The sequence below is a fragment of the Chrysemys picta genome, chromosome 5 (assembly GCF_011386835.1).
Source record: "Chrysemys picta bellii isolate R12L10 chromosome 5, ASM1138683v2, whole genome shotgun sequence".
NCBI lineage: Eukaryota > Metazoa > Chordata > Testudines > Emydidae > Chrysemys > Chrysemys picta.
In genome coordinates, this window is record NC_088795.1 from 24,569,240 (window position 1) to 24,586,630 (window position 17,391).

At 47.0% G+C, this 17,391-nt stretch overlaps 1 protein-coding gene across 4 annotated transcripts in view; it reads left to right on the forward strand.

Moving 5' to 3' along the window:
- Positions 1-12,142: 12,142 nt before the first annotated feature.
- FAM13A (family with sequence similarity 13 member A) overlaps positions 12,143-17,391 on the forward strand; it is a 207,411-nt gene continuing 202,162 nt past the window's right edge. For 2 of the 4 annotated variants that reach the window (XM_065597492.1, XM_065597497.1), the window contains exon 1: positions 12,143-12,360. The gene's annotated coding sequence lies outside the window, so the exon portion shown is untranslated. The remainder of the gene's footprint in view (positions 12,361-17,391) is intronic. The other 2 variants (XM_065597496.1, XM_065597494.1) reach the window with 2 other exon arrangements.

The following is a 17,391-nucleotide window of genomic DNA, read 5'->3' on the forward strand; positions in this document are numbered from 1 at the left end:
AAGAAGAACAGGAGTACTTGTGGCACCTTAGAGACTAACAAATTTATTAGAGCATAAGCTTTCGTGGACTACAGCCCATATAGCATCCGAAGAAGTGGGCTGTAGTCCACGAAAGCTTATGCTCTAATAAATTTGTTAGTCTCTAAGGTGCCACAAGTACTCCTGTTCTTCTTTTTTTTGTAAGACTTTGTGTTACTGTGCCATCCAGTGATGTATGTCGTAACAGTGTTTCCTACAGTTGAACATTTTTAGGAATTGGCAAATAATTAACTCAACCTCCGTTACAATTGATCTATTGTAAATGGTCTGGTTTAATTGATTTATGAACACTTTTTTATTATTACTATTTGACGTATTTGCCTTATGGCTGTCCAAATGACCTCGGCTTTGTTCAGAGGGTTTAGTACTGTACCAGAAAATACAGTAGAGAAGGGTTTTCTGCCCTAATGTTTTTGCTTCCCATCCCACTGCACTGCTGTTCAGTATGATACCCTGAACTGAGGGGAAAGTGGTGCTGAAAGCTGCTTCCCTTGATTTCTGGCATTTGTTTGGCTTGTTTATTGCTTTTTAAACTCCAGCAGCCCCACACTCAGAGAGGTCCAGTACTTACCTTCTCCTGACAACCGGCAGCATGGATAGGCCAGCACTGTGGGCTCCTTTCAGTAAAGCAGGGGTTGCAGCTGGATTCTAGTGATATCCAGTGTCCTCCCCCATCATTTGTAGTAATGCATGAATCCATATCCAAACGGAGTCTGTCAGTACTTAAGTTTCTATGCCAGGAAGAGAGAAATTGAACTATCAGCTCTTGGGCCTAGATTTTTAAAGGTATTTCAGCATTGCTGTGCTCAATGTTGCAATGCTTTACTGATTTAAGAGCCTAAATCTCCCTTAGGACTAGTCTACACTGGCAACACTAAAGTGTAGGTTTACGTGTGTGGTTGCGGCAGAGCGCTGGGAGAGAGCTTTAAAAAACCCACCTCCACGAGGGACGTAGCCACCAGCGCTGGTGCACTGTCTACACTGGCACTTTACAGCGTTGAAACTTGCTGCGCTCAGGGGGTGTTTTTTCACACCCGAGTGAGAAAGTTGCAGCACTGTAAATTGCTGGTGTAGACAAGCCCAAAGTCTACATAGAAGCCAAAGTCCCATTGACAGTTGATTCAATGTTCCTAAATCCCTCTTGCAAATGCGATTTAGGCTCTTAAATCAGTTAGGCGTTGCAACACTGAGCACAGCAATGCCTAAACACCTTTCAACATCTGGCCCGGGACTTTATGGTGTGTGTTTTGGAGGCAGCTGGGAGGTGGGGCTTGGAGAATAAGTCCATATCGTTTTTAACAACAAATATTACAATCCTGATACAAGTGCACATGCTCATCATTTCATATTCCTACACTGGTTGTCTCATATGCCTCCTAAAAATCCTTAAGCTGGCTAGATCCTGCCAAGTGCATGCATAAAATATGTCTGGTTTAGAAAATCTGGGCAAGGTTCATCAATATCATACATCACTTTTATAGTATTATTGCCGTTTATCACTGGACAGCATTTCATTACTGGGTAATAATGCCATCAGGCACCAGCATTTATCTCCTCTTGTAATGTAGTTCATCTTCAGTAGTTTAATCATTGAAGTAGTCTCAGTTAGTGGGGACAACACTGTCTGTTGTCTGTTCAGAAAACTCTTTTCATTGTTCCCACAGGGTTGCTAGCAACTCTGCACTACGTTATGCCGCAGTATATTTGCTACAGGCTTTCTGCTCTCTTCCTTGCCCTCCCCTATCAGATTGGTTATTCTTTGATTCTTTTTACAACACCCCACCAAACTAATTATGTAAACAGTTTATAACCCTTCCTATCTCCTGGGACTCAATGTACCGCATACTTCAGTCCTCTCTATGCCAAAGCAGCAACATCAGTCATCCAATGTAACTACTAATCACTACAGAACCATGGCTGCTAATGTCCTTGTTCTGAAGGTGAAATAAATCCGTCACACTAGGTTACAAACATGTATATACTATGAATGAGCCACCCAGCAACGTTCACAACAGCCTTGGAGGCAGTGTGCCACCAAGTGCCCCTACCAATGGTTGCTGCTTTATTTGACTTTTTTATGAACTCCATCCCAGATTTGCTTCTTCTCCTAGGCAGTTACATTTTAAAGACGTTTCCCAAAACTTAGCTGGAGTGAAGTCTGGCTAAACAAAGGGAAGACAAAGCAATCACCAAAGCCAGAACGCTATGTTTCTAGAACAACTGGGACATGGGAATCGTGGAATTGCCACACTGCATCACAGCCGAGGTCCATCTACTTCAGTATGTCATCTCTGATGGTGGCCTCTGTGACAGACAGGGCAATTTCTTGCAATACTCTGGACAAACCTTATTGAATTAAGTTAAATAGTGAATTAGGTTTATGTATCCTTGTGGCCACAGGGTTGGTATGTATTTCCATGGGAGAGAGGAACCACAGCCCTTCCAGAACTAAGAACAGTGGAGGGCAGTTAGGCAAATTCACTCAGGTTGCAACATCTCTAGAGTTACCACCAACTGGAGAGAAGCTTGAATATACTGTTTTAAACTGGATTCTCCAGGAAACCTGTGACAAGAACCCTGCAGCAGGCAACTGTGGGATAATTTCCCCTCCCTGTCCCCCACAAACATTAGTTCTCATCCTGATCTCTAATAGTTAGAGAGAGTCTTAAACCCTGAAGCGTGAGGTTCAGAAAATTATCATTAATTCTGATAACTGTGAATACTCTTAATATCCATATACATGCCCATCCCTTTTTGAATCTGGTTAAATTCCTAGTCTCAATTTCATGTGGCAGTGAGTTCCACAGTCTAATTATACATTGTGTAAAAAATGTGTTTCATTGCCTGTCCCCTTGTTCTTGAGTTATGGGAGAACAGACGCTCCCAATCTACCTTCCCTAGACCATTCATTATTTATATACTTTCACTGTGCCGCCTCTTATTCATCCCTTTTTAAGGTAAACAAGCTAATCTCCTTGATCACTCACCACTCACCCACACTGCACACAGTATTCCAGATGAGGCCACACCATTGATCTATATAAAGGCATTATAATAGTCTCCCTATTATTCTCCCGCCTATTCCTTAAATTCTAAGGTCTTTGCTTTTTTGACTGTGACTGCGCTTTGAGCAGTGGTCTTCACTGACCTGTCTACAGTAATACCCATGTCCCTTTCTTGGGTTGATACAGTTAAGTTAGAACCCTATAAGGTGTGTGAGTAGTTTAAATTGTTCCCTCCGGTGTGCATTTATGACACAAAGGCCCATTGATGCCAGCTGGCAAAAGGTTCACTACTCCATCAGCAACTCCTACCAGGCCTGACAAACTCACTACACCTAGCACACTGCTTTCATAATGTTCACCCATAAAGAATAAGCCATGAGATATCTAATAACAGCTGATGTTGTACTGATCCGCATAATCATTGTGAGATGTATGTAGGCCCTGGGGCTGTATAATGGCAGATCCACCAGCCTCATCCTTCTGCCCACACCTGGCTGCTTCTTAATGCACAGGGAAGTCACAAGGAGTGGAGCTGTTCAGCACAGGGGAATCATGCATTCCCTCCACAGGCTTCCCAAGCTTTTCCCCCAGATGTAGAGGGAACTGCTCAAGGGACAGTCACATAGGCAGGAGGGGTGGAGTTTTGCCACAGAAGGACAGATTTTTCAAAGATGGGAATAAATAATAATTTTGCACGTAGGACGTAGCCCCGCAACCCTTAGTCACATGAATAATATACACACACAAGTAATCCCTTTACTTCAATGGATCTTCGTGTGTGAGAAAGGGTTTGCAGAACTGGGCCTTTATATAGCACATTTCATTTAAAGGTCTCAAAACAAATGTGGAAACTGAGGCACAGAAAGGTTGAGTGACTTACCCCAGCTCACGTAGCATGTCAGAGTCAGAGCTGGGACTGGAACCTACGTCTCCTCTCCTAATTCTTTGCTCTCAACATGACTCACTAACTAATTAATGACCCTCTTGCACACTCACTCACTGAATGGGCAGGTGCAAATAATGCTGATTATGGATGCACCATCATTGCCCCTCTGTTGAAAATGTGCCCTGTGTTTTAGATCAGAATTGATTCAGGTCCCAGTGCCGAAGTGTGTACGCCAGTGAGATTTTTTTCTGAATAAGGATGGACTTACCACGTAGAGCTCAGGCCCTGAATGCTTTTATGCTCCAGAAAAGGGGGGGGGGGAGGAATTTCTGTAGTAAAATTTGAGAGATTCTCTTCATAGGAAGATCATAGATTTTTAAGGCCAGGAGGAACCTTCATGGTCCTCTACTCTGACCTCCTGTATATAACACAGGCCAGTGAATTTCACCCAGTTACCCCTGTAGCGAGCCTAATAACTTGTGTTTATCCACCCCTTCCCTTGGTAGTTTATTCTAGTGGTTGATCATCCTCTGTGATAGTTTGGGGAATTTGTCTATGTAAAACTTAAGAATTCTGATTGATTTTTATGAAGTCTATGTAGAACACTGACCATCAATGTGTACGGAAACAGCCATTTGCTAGCAAAAACTGGTCATGTATCTCACAAACCCTGTGTGGAAGCTGCTATGGGAAAGCAATCAAAATGTTACCATGCCCTTGTAGAACAATGAATGTGCTAAAGTGATTGTCTACCTTAAGAGAAGCTGGTTCTCCCAGGTTGTCTTTTGGGGGTGGGGCTGGAATGGAAAATCCCCAGGAAAGAAAAGGAACAAAGCAGTGTTAGGTGCTGATGTTCAAAAGACAAATGCTTTCTGTGTGGGGAGGCCTTTTGCCTGTGGGAGCTGAACAACCGAAAGACGGAGAGCTCCGGGATTGTGGGGACGACAAGACCTTGACTGGAACCTGCAGGCTAAGCAGGAGGAGAGGTGTGTGGGGAGGGCCTGAGACCCCAGAAATGACTGACTGATGCCCAAAGACAACAAGGAGTCTGGTGGCACCTTAAAGACTAACAGATTTATTTGGGCATAAGCTTTCGTGGGTAAAAACCTCATTTCTTCAGATGCATCTGAAGAAGTGAGGTTTTTACCCACGAAAGCTTATGCCCAAATAAACCTGTTAGTCTTTAAGGTGACACCAGACTCCTTGTTGTTTTTGTAGATACAGACTAACACGGCTACCCCCTGATACTTGATGCCCAAAGGGCTCTTGGAGTGAGTTTGGGTCCAGAACAGCAGCCTAGTGAACGTTCGTGGGGGTGGTTCATGAGAGTGTTAACAAACTGATGGTTAAAAATGTGTGCCTTGTTTCTGATTTGTATTTGTCTGGCTTCAACTTCCAGACACTGGTTCTTGCTCTGTCTTTCTCTGCTAGATGAAAGACCCACCCCTTTTTTTTCTCCCAGGGTGTTTTCTTCCTGTGAAGGTACTTACTCACCACAATCAAGTCATCTCTTCATCTTTTTGATACCCTAAAAGTTCCTCCAGTCTCCTGAGGCACCTCCCCAGGAAGATAACAGCAGCTGTGAGGAATGCATTTGGACTCCTCTGCCTGGTCAATTTTTGCTCCTGACCAACAGTGTGCAAAGGATCAGTGATGGTGGAACATCATCTGTCACTCCAAGAGGACACCACTCTCAGTACTGAGCACGCCAGGGCCAGCATGCTGGACACTTCTCACATGCACTTGGTTGGTTTGTTTCATTGGCTATATATGTATTTAAAATGAGGATAATTTCCTAATGCTGTTAAAAATGTTGATAACATTTTAAACTCTCTACAGAGAACACAGATTTGACTTTGAGGTCTAGATTAACTTCCATCAGACAAGTGTAGCAATCAGCTTTCTACACTGTGAGAATGAATCTCCAGGGCATTCTCCCACTTGGGGACTTATTTAATATTGCAGCTATTATCTGTAGTGTCCACACAAGCAAGATTTTGTTCATTTAGAAGTACCAACTTGAATTCTTCCCTGTAATTATTTTCAGAAGTCTGCATCTGAAACACTTCTTCCCCTCACTGAGGATAAAACATCTGTCTGATGTAGTCAATTATATTTTATATAATATGTATATATTATATTTTGTATAATATTGGCTTGTGACAACTCCACATCAGAATTACAGTAGCATCAGTAGGAGACAAGCCTCTATCTAAAGAATTTTATATCCATTAATACAGGCTAATATTCTCCTTACAGGCAGCTAAAACTAAACAAGGCTAATCTGAGACACTTTTATCGTCTCTTTTGAATTTCGCATCAGTATGTAACAGTAATACCGTCGATATAATATAGCCACTTCAGGGGGAAAAGTCTAGTCTAAAAACTCTCTTCATTACACTGCTATCCAGCAGATTTGCCCTGTAAAGCTGGAGGATCACTTTGCTGTCTTGCTAAATTGGCAATTACTTGCTATGGGTGTGAAAGTGGGGAAATACAGAGGGAGATAAACTGGAAGCCGCTGACAAGTTGGACACAATAAGTAACTCATTACATATTGTATCATAGTGCTATAGTCATCCCTTGCTGGTTTTGGTGGAACTTTGGCATGACTTATATGTTTATTTTAATTTTTGTACCATGTATTCTCCCATCCCCTTCTGAGCTAATTCAGTGTCTTGCACTCTTGGCCAGTGTCCTACTAAATCTTTATCGCTATGTGTTAGTCTGTGACACCTTCATTTACTAGCTCGCTCACCACTATAGGCCTGATCTAATGCTCATAGAAGTCAATAGGAGTCCGGCCATTGGATCAACCTCTATCGGGATATCACATTGTGAGATCTCTAATCCGGTTTATGCAATATTATTTGGAGAAAAGAGATAATGATGGATTATTTGCAAATGTCCTAAACCTTCAAGTACTATCCAAAACAAATACTATATGTAAGTACCTGTATTTTATTATCTTCAACATTTCCTACAGGCAAGAAGTCAAATAGTAGATTTACAAATGGTTAGACAGATAGATATTTGGTGTTAGCAAAAACAATTTCTCCTAGATGTTGCCACTCATTTTTTTTTCTTTATGCTTGGAAACTTTCCTGAACTGAGGATAACTTTTAGTCTGACAAATAGTCAAGAGACAGACTTTTCAAGCTATTTAGCTTTTTCATCAAAGTAGCCACACATGGGAATTTGTTGCCTCCAACAAGCATTAACATTAACTGAAATATTGGATATATCAATAAAGTAGGGGTTAAAAAGACATCTCAGGGGAAAACTCATCATGCTGAACAACATCATTCTAATTCATCACATGGCTAATGGTATTAAGAGCTAAAATAAATACAAGAAGTGTCCCTCCTCTGTTGGCTTTTACATTGGTGTCCATCATCATAGTAGCTAAGCACCTCCTAAGAGCAGGTGTGGCCAACCTGTGACTCCGGAGCCACATGCGGCTCTTCAGAAGTTAACATGCAGCTCCTTGTATAGGCACCGACTCTCGGGCTGGAGCTACAGGCGCCAATTTTCTAATGTGCCGGGGGGAGAGGGGGGTGTGCTCACTGCTCAACTCCTGGCTCTGCCACAGGCCCTGCCCCCGCTCCACCCCTTCCCGTCCCCTCCCCTGAGCCTGCTGTGCCCCTTGCTCCCCCCCCCCCCGCCCCAGAGCCTCCTGCATGCCACAAAACAGCTGATTGGGAGGTGCGGGGAGGGATGGGGAGGTACTGATCAGTGGGGCTGCCGGAGCGTGGAAGGTGCTGGGAGCAGGATGGGGGAACTGATGGGGGGGCTGCTAATGTCTTACTGTGGCTCTCTGGCAATGTACATTGGTAAATTCCGGCTCCTTCTCAGGCTCAGGTTGGCCACCCCTGTCCTAAGAGTAGGAATAATGATCTCTCCCCTCCAGCAAGAAACAGGATGAGTTTGAAGGGGGCAGGGTTCAAATTCATCTCCAATACTTTGAGTTACACTGATGTAAAACTGGAGTAACACAATCATATGCCTTAGATTATTAAAACTGAAAGCATTTTCAAGATCTGATTTATTCTTCACTCTTTGTGCTGCCTTATTCATTTCTCTAAGTTTGGACCATGAACATAGGCTAGTCAGTTTCTAGTACATTTTACTTTCCGATTTTCATGCATTAGCACAATGCTGGCATACTACGTGAGTGTTTGCTTGTTTTGGTTTCTTAATGTTTTCCACTGAATCGAAATAAAAACAAGGAAATATTTGTATTATTCTTAGGTTTTCAAAAATGTTTTGATAGCTTTTATAACAAAACAAAAAACATTTTGGGAGAAGGTGTGGTATTCTATTAATCTTTCAGTGATTGTATTTGGCAGGTGACAACTATACTACTGTCATCAAGCAAAGATGAATGGAAAGCTGACTAAACCAGAGTGGCAAATATAACTGCATCCACAATCATCTTAACAAACTAATTTTTCAATAACGGTTGTATAATTGTGCCAGCAGAGCTTGAATTTGCAGGCACTGATTGGATCTATAAGTATCAATTTGTGTGCAGTTAACTAGTTTACAGGCCAATTTAAGCAGTCAAAATTGACAGTCTTACAATGCTGTGATTTTTTTTTTTAATTGTAATCCACAATATTTGGTGGTGGGAGGGAGTTTCTTAAAGCCCTAGACCTTGGGGTAAATACACCTGGATCACAGCTTGCTTGCTTTTTTTTTTTCTAATGTAAGTTTCTAGCCCTTGTTGCAGAGAAAAGATTGAAAATGTAACCTCTAATGTTCAAAATCTAGAAGACCAAGAAAAAATGCAAAGTCCAATATTTCAAAATGGCATGTTTTTAAGCCAATTTCATGATTTCTAGGGAGCCTGATGCATGACTTTTGAATGCCTAGGGCTAGCAATACTGCAGTTTCCCCCTCTCCTGGCTACTATTTGTGCAAACAGTTCTGCCTTTTCCAAGTGATTGGTGATTGTGTGGCCCTTCTGCAGGAGTTTTGCAAATTGAAAAACAGTGTGTGAGACTCAAACTACAGTTATTTTCAGTAGGTCACTGTATGAATCTTGTCTGGTAAGATTCTGAGTTCCTGAACCTTTGCCAAAAGGCTTGAGGCATATGACTTCAACTATTTTCTCTAGTATTGGAATTTGGCTGCCAATTCTGAGGGACCCACTGTGATATAGTCAGACCTGCCATCATAAAAGGTACTTGGGCTCCTTGGGGAGCTATGTAGGAGTGCTCAATGCTGGCATAATTCCAGCCCTGCTCTCTCCCTCCTCTCCATTTTTCACCCTTTCTCATCTGCTTGGGCCTGATTGTGCACCCAGTGCATATGAGCAACTCCTGAAAAGGCCAATAGGAACTGCTTGCATTGCAGCAGCTGCAGAATCCAAGGCATATGAACATTCTTTTTAGAGTCTGAATCAGTCATTACAGTAGAAGTGTCTGGGGAAACACATCACAAGAACTGTCAGTGCAATAATGTCATTGACTCCCCAGACTTCCACTATTCAAAGAATCTTTCACCTGCAGCTCTTAAGTCCTCCTTCAGGAAGGTAGCATTGGAAATGATGTGTACGGCTACCCTCCATGAAAGAAATACTCAATAAGGAAAATTGTGGTTCGGGATAGACTGAAGCGAGAGGGAAGCTGAAACTGTGTTTTTAGACTTAGCGCTAGAATGCCTCAGTCTTATTCTGCATCAGCTTAATTGTGCGCTAATTTTCAGGTCTGTCAAAATGTAGTTCCAAGAAAACTGTTGGAAAAGTGCTTTTGTAATGATTTTGACTCAGAAATAAATCTTATAAAAGTTTGACTTCTAGGAATTTAGTTTCAGAGGAGACAATCCTCAGCTGTTCTGATAAAGTAATAGTTAAAAATTTACAGTAACTCAGAGGCACAGGTGGAGAGATTAAATGGTTTAGGATTAAAGTCCATTAGAAGAAATTACTCGGCTGCTTCAACAGATAAAACTGTTCCTCTGAACCGAATTTAGGTGACTACCTTCAATTTCCATGTAAAAACTGAGGTGAAAAGGAAAAAAAATGTAGTAAAATCCATAGTTTTTTCTTTTGCTGAAAACACATTCTGTCAGTCCCTCAGTGAGGTAGGAAAGACTAAGGTATGGATCTTATAATGATTATGTAGGCTACAGACTTCAGGGAGCAGATCCCAGACAGCAGAGAGAGATCTCATGTACCTCAGCAGACTTCCCAAATGCCTCCAGCTCCAGCACTGCTTCTGTGGCCTTTTCTCTCATCGGCATAGGTTATTTTAGGGCCCAGAAACTTTCATCTACAAAGTTTCTCCTTAGCTCAGCTCAGGACAAAGTCCTTTTTATTTTTTTTAAAGCAACTCCCAAACAGAACATCATTTGGACTTGGTGCTTGAGTTTATTATTACATTGTGTGATTTTTTCTTAGCCAAAGAAATAAAAAATAAAAAAGGTGAAGCAGACATCATTCACTACAATTGTATTAAGCAATCAATTTCTATTTAAAGTGTGCAAAAGTAATATTTATATAGGCTCCTAGCCAGCAAAACATGTAAGCATATTTCATTGACTTTACTTAACTGGGATCATTCATGTGCTTAGTGTCACAGTTGTTGGCTATCTGCTTTGTAAAGTTGTCAGTCCTATAACTAAAGGGTTAATTATCTCTCAATGTATGTGTATAGGCTGAGATGAAATTCAGGTGAGTTCCTGTGTTCCTATTCGCTACAGGTGCCTTAAATTAGCAAAATGGTGATGCTTGCAATTGTTATTCCCACCCTGTGTCAAAGCAATTCCAAAGCCAGCAGCAGAATACTTGCTTCTCAGCTGATTCCACTGTTGTTTGGATAATTTATTCTTTGGCATTCTTCATGCTATTAAGGAGTGCCAGAACTAGAATGCGTGTGTACAAATGTACCTCCGTTGCTATTATTAGGAATGGTAATAAAAATATTTATTAGACAAGTGCCCAAAGACTCCAGGGGGACTTGGGGGCTGCACAAATATAAATAAGACAGTCCCTGCTGCAGAGGATTCACCATCTAAAAGGCACCAATGAGGAAGAGCTGGGGAAGGGAATATAACATGAAAGAGAGTGAATGTGGTGAAGGATGGGCACAGCTGGCTAATTCAATGGGCCCAGATTGTCAATGGAAGTTATGAGTCTAAACACCTGTGAGGAGCTGGGCCCTGATTTTTGTTTTTAGGTGGGGGAAGTGGTAGAGTGAGGCAGGAGAGGATCAGAGGCACCAGTAACCATGAGTGTAAGAAAAGGAAGGCAGGGGTGGTGGGATTGTCAGAGTTTCCTACCTTGCCATGATCAGCAGACAGGTTTGGTAGGCAGTCAAGGACAAGCTGTTGTCCCCCTAAGACAATGGTCTTTTTTCCTCTTCCTGGTGGAACACTTCTTTTTCCTGCTGCTATTGCCTAGCCTCCCCTCCTTCTTCCACATAATCCCCTATTATTCTCCATAGACGTATCCATTGAGTGATCCACCCCTACCTTTTCCCTGTGACCGGGCTAGGAAATGGTATCAAACAGTGAATGCTTCTGCTGTGCCTTGGCCAGTGAGGTATTACACGTCACTCCCTTCAGCCTGCAGTGGTGGGAGTCATGCAGCATCAAGTGACTACTGAAAAGGAAAGAATTTGGAAAACCTATGCCATTCTCCATGGTAATCTGCTCCCTAACTATAAGTCCTCTGGTTTTAGGCTAGGACTAGTTATGGAGTCAGTTTCACTGGCAAGTTCTTACTTTCATGGGAGGCCTGCTGGAGGACCAAATGCTTGTCTGCCAGGTGCCCTGAAACCCGCCCTGCTGCATGTCCCATAGTAACCCTGCACTCAGCAGCGGGGCAGCACTGTAATAAGAGAAGGAAAGTTATGTTTGCTGCAGGGCTGCACCCCTTCCTGCTGTGCGCCTGCAGAGGCAGAGAGATGCAGCTGGCATTGAAATGAATGGCAAAGCTCCCAGGGATTTCACAGACGGTCATGGGTGCATCCCTACCCCACTTCTCCTCCTTGCTAGAGCGAAGCAGGCGCTGGAACGCTATCAACGTGTTTTGGGTGGGCTGCCCCCCGGGAGCGGATGGAACGTTGTGTCGGCAGGCGCGAGACAGGGCCGTCCTGCACCCACCGCGGCTGCTTTGCGGGCGCCTGGTGGCCTCGGGCGGAGCCTCCGCAAGCGCTCGGCGTAGCGCCCTATTCCTGAGCAGGGAGGAGGGCGGCGGCTGGGCCGTAAAGCGATGGTGAATCGCTGGGCGGCAGCGTGCACGTGGAGTGTGTTTACAAACAGAGTTGGGACGGGCGGTGCCCCCGCCTTACCCCACCCAGGCACAGCCCGGGGAGGTGGGGGGGGGGGGGTTCCTGCCGCGCTCCCCCGCCTCCGGCTGCAGACAATGAGGCGGAAGGTGCCACGTTAGGCTGGGAAGCGCCTTGAGCAGCGGTGGCTACTCAGGTAGGAGAAGGCGGAGGGCTCGGCCCTTTAGCCCATGAACGCAAGTGCCACCGCGCAAGGCAGCGGGGATTGGTCTAGACGGAGGAGGAGCCCGCAGCGCCGCGGTCAGGGGGTGTGACCGCCCCCCAGCCCCTGTGGCTAAGGGAGGGCAGCGCCCCCCAGCATGCCCGCCCAGGAGCGCCCCTGTGCTTTCGCAGCACCAGCTACTGACCGCGGGGGGGGTGTCGCCCTGCTTCCCTCTCCCCCCCCCCCGGAACCCCTGGCTCTGCCCTGCGTGGGGTGCGCAGGCGTGGGTGAGGAAGGAAGGGGGTTGGCAGCACCGCCCGCGCCCCATGGTCCCTGCTCCGGAGCCCCGGGCATTCCCTTCCCCGGGGAATCGCGCTTGGAGGAAAACAAGGACTGCGGCTGGCTGCGGGGGTGGCCGGGGGAAACCCTGTTGTGATCTCTCCGCACTTCCTCGTGGTAGCGTGGGGGGAGCGCACACCTACCTTTGGCCTTGGCCGCTCTCTTGCCGGGGAGCAGCAGGCCTTTGCATAGCGCCTACGAGGCTAGTAATTATGATCGTACTTCGTACATGAACGAGTGAATCTTCCCAGTGCCCCGTCTGTGAACAGCCCAGCTTTGCAGTTGGTGAAACTAAAAGCAGGGAAGCCAAGACCTGCATTTTCCAAAGTGACCCCTGATCACGGGGGCTCCACATTTCCGAAACCGAAGTGTGTGAAAGGGAATACTCAACCCTTGGAAGCAGCATCTGGCAATATGGCCCTACAGGATTTGCCCAGACCCACAGAGTTAGTGGCAAAGGTGTGAATGGAATCTAGGAGCTCTGACTCCAGGCTCAGCCCTGTCTTCTAACCCCTGGGCAAACTGATGGGTCTTTTAAAGAGGAGCTGTTATCTAGTCCAGTGGTTCTCAACCTTTCCAGACCACTGTACCCCTTTCAGGAGTCTGATTTGTCTTGTGGACCCCCAAGTTTCACCTTGCTTAAAAACGACTTGCTTACAAAATCAGACATCAAAATACAAAAGGTGTCTCAGCACACTATTACTGAAAAATTGCTTATTTTTACCATATAATTATACAATAAATCAATTGGAATATAAATATTGTACTTAAATTTCAGTGTATAGTGTATCTAGACCAGTATAAACAAGTCATTGTCTGTATAAAATACTAGTTTGTACTGACTTTGCTTTTTACATAGCCTGTTGTAAACCTAGGCAAATATCTAGATGAGTTGATGTACCTCCTGGAAGACCTCTGTGTATCCCAGAGGTATGTGTACCTCTGGTTGAGAACCACTGGTCTAGTCCAACCAGCTGTCAGTGCAGGTTGGGTGCACTACAGTATATTTTCCTATACTGTTTTCAGCTTCAGTTTTTATCTGGTACAACTTTGCTATAATATAACTTTCATTTACCTAGTGTTGCTATTGTAACCTGGGTTTTTCCTGCTATCGGCCTGCCTGGCCAGAGATTCTGCACAAGTGGACCCTGTGCCCTGGCATAACCCTCTAAAGCAGGCCTGCACAACTCGTAAAGCGGCGAGGGCCATATTATTCCAAAGAAACCAGCTGAGGGCCGAAACCCCCCTGGCCCCGCCGACCTCCCCCCCAGTGCCGCCCAGCCCCCCAAACATAACCCCCCCCAGTGCAGCCCAGCCGCCTGAAACATAACCCCACCAGCACCGCCCACCCTGCGAACCCCCCCCCCCAGCACTGCCCAGCCCCCCCCCCCGAAACAAACCCCCCTACAAGCGCAGCACGCCCCGTGGAAACAAACTCTCCTTCCCCAGCACCGCCCCACCAAAACAGCTGTATTGAACCTCGGTAATATGTTGTAGCCTGCCCCTAAGGTAGTAAAATTAAGGTAAAAGAAAAATGTCTTTTTGCTAGAAGTAGAATAAGATCTTCCCCCCACTTTGTAATCAGTTGCCCTGTTGAATGAAAGTGGAAGGCAGGCACCTCCAAACAGCTGCAACCCTTGGAGAGGGGATAGGAGCCAGACCAGATCAGTAGAACAGGTCAGCCACTGACTCGTAGCTTGCCACCTCAGCCCCCCACCCACCGCTGCCCGCTCACCTCCTCAGCCCCCCGGCTCGCCTGCCCCCCCCCGCTCACCTTCTCATCCCCCTTCTCCCCGGCTCGCCTACTCATCCCCCGCCACTGCCCACCCGCTCGCCTCCTCAGCCCCCCACCCCCTTCGGCCAGTGATGAGCTGCCAAAATCTAAACAACCGGTTCCTTCCTCACCCCACAATGGGGTCGTGGCCCGCCCCTGCCTCCCGGGACTCCTGCCCCATCCAACCCCCCATGTTCCTTGACGCCCCCCCTGCCCGGAACCCCTGCCCCATCCACCCCTCTCCCTGTCCCCTGACTGCCCCCTGCCGCCCAATCCAACCCCTCCTCTCATTCCTGATGGCCCCCCGGGACCCCTGCCCCATCCAACCACCCCTTCTCCCTGTCCCCCCTGGAACTCCTTCCCCTGACTGCCCCCCACCTCTCCATCCAACCTCCCCCTCCTTCCTGACGGCCCCCCAGGACCCTTGCCCCCATTCAACCCTCCTGTTCCCTGCCCTCTGACCCCCCCCACCTCCGAGCACCCCCCCGAACTCTCCTGCCCTCTATCCAACCCCCCCGCTCCCTGCCCCCTTACCGCGCTGGCTGGTGGCGCTACAGCCGGACCGCTTGGCTGGAGCCGGGCCACGCCGCCGCAGCGCAGCACCTGGAGCACCAGGTCAGGCCAAGCTCGCAGCCCCCCCGCTTCCCGCGAATCAGCTGTTAGCGTGGGAGGGCTGAGAAACGATGCGGCAGCTTTGTGCTCAGGCCCAGGGAGACGGAGGTGAGCTGGAGCAGGGGGGGGCGCTAGGAGGGCCACCCGCGCCGCAGCAGGTAACCCGGGGGGCGCGCAGGGGAACCGCTCGCTGCCCTAGCTCTCCTCCGTCTCCTTGGGCCTGAGCACGAAGCTGCCGCATCGCTTCTCGGCCCTCCCAGGCTTCCTGTGCGAACAGCTGATTCATGGGAAGTAGGGGGGAGGGGGAGAAGCAGGGCGGAGCGTTCAGGGGAGGAGGTGGAGGCGGAGCGGCGGTGAGCTGGGGCTAGCTGTCGGCTCACCTGCCCCCCTGCCACTGCCTGCCCGCTCGCTCGCTTCCTCAGCCCCCCCCTTCCCCGGCTCACCTGCCCCCCCCCCCGCCACTGCCCACCCGCTCACTTCCTCAGCCCCACTCCCCCGCCGCCGGCTCACCTGCCTCCCCACCACTGCCCGCCCGCTCGTTTCCTCAGCCTCCCTCCCTCACCCGCCGTTGCGGGCCTCATGTTGTGCAGGCCTACTCTAAAGTCAGTAGAATTCTGTGCAGGTATGCTTGTGCAGTCACTTATGAAATGAGGTGGAAGTTAAGGAGTCAAACCCATTTCTGTAGATTTTTTTTTTTCCAGCTCAGCCTTGTAATTACTGTACAGCAGGGCTGTCAATTAATTGCAGTTAACACACGCAATTAACTCAAAACAAATTAATTCAATTAAAAAAATAATCACGATTAATTGCAGTTTTAATTGCAATGTTAAACAATAATAAAATGCCAATTTAAATTTGTTGTAAATATTTTGGGATGTTTTTCTACATTTTCAAATAGATTAATATCAATTACAACACAAAATACGAAATGGACCAGATTGGGTCAGTTTGTGCATTTCCAGTGCTTTCTGTACTCCAGCCACACCTGAGGTTTCTTGTCCTGTCCAATTCCCTTAATCTCTCTCCAGATCTGTGCTAATCACCATAGTATCTGAGTTTATTTTTCCCCCCCACCGTTCTAAGTTGTATCCAGGCATGCACATGCCTCCCACCCCATTGGAATTATTAGTGGGAAGAGGGAACTTAAATTAAAAAAAAAAAAAAAGGAATTGGGAGTGTGGAAGTCCTTCAGCCTAGCAGAAGGTCAGGCAGTGCGGTCAGCAGTAGCTGCTTTCTTACTGCTGCTGTCCACAGCATTAGCAGAGAATCCTCTGGCTCTTTATCAGTATGGGCAAGACAGGAATGAGGGGTGGGTCCAGGAATACATAGACTGGCTGTTTTCACAGCTGGCTCCCTGTTCATGTGTGGGGCGTCATGGTAGCAATGCTGAATTCTGGTGTCACGGTGGAAACAGTGAACAATAGTCACTTTCAACCATTGTGATATTACGTACTGTGGGAGGGGGGGGAGAGATGTGGGGAAGTTCCTTTGAATATTTAAATACTTCTCCAGCCGTTCCTTTCCTCTGGGAAGTGTTGATTCATCATCTGAAGTTTAGATTTATATGCCTAGCCAAATAATTTTGGAGCTAGCTTGTGCTCTTGAGTGTCTTTGCTTCACGTACTGGTTATTACCTCTAATTAGAGAGCAGATAATATAGACCTGTACATCAAGCTGTGCAAAGTATGCCCTCTGGATTACAACAGAGTTATTTCGAAAGCCTTCGAGCAACATCTTGTGCAGGCATTAAGATGGTGGTACAGTTGCGCGCTGCAGGAAACCTGTATGTGATTAAAGCTAGCTTGGCGGCCAGTGATATTCAGCTTGTGGCTCTAGCACAGGGGTAGGCAAATTTTTTGGCCCGAGGGCCACATCTGGGTATGGAAATTGTATTGCAGGCCATGAATGCTCACGAAATTGGGGGTTGGGAGGGGATGCGGGCTCTGGCTGGGGGTGTGGGCTCTGGGGTGGGGCTGGAGATGAGGGGTTGGGGGTGCAGGAGGGTGCTTCAGGCTGGGACCGAGGGGTGTGGAGGGTGGGAGGGGGATCAGGGCTGGGGCAGGGAGTTGGGACATGGGAAGGGGTCGGGGTGCAGGCTCCTGGTGGCGCTTACCTCAAGCAGCTCCCAGAAGCAGCAGCATGTCCTCCCTCCAGCTCCTATGCGGAGGTGCGGCCCTGGTTCCCTGCCAATGGGAGCTGCAGGGGCTGCGTTTGGGGTGGGGGCTGTGTTCGGAGCCCCCTGGCTGCCCCACACATAGGAGCCAGAGGTGGGACATGTCACTGCTTTCAGGAGCCGTGCG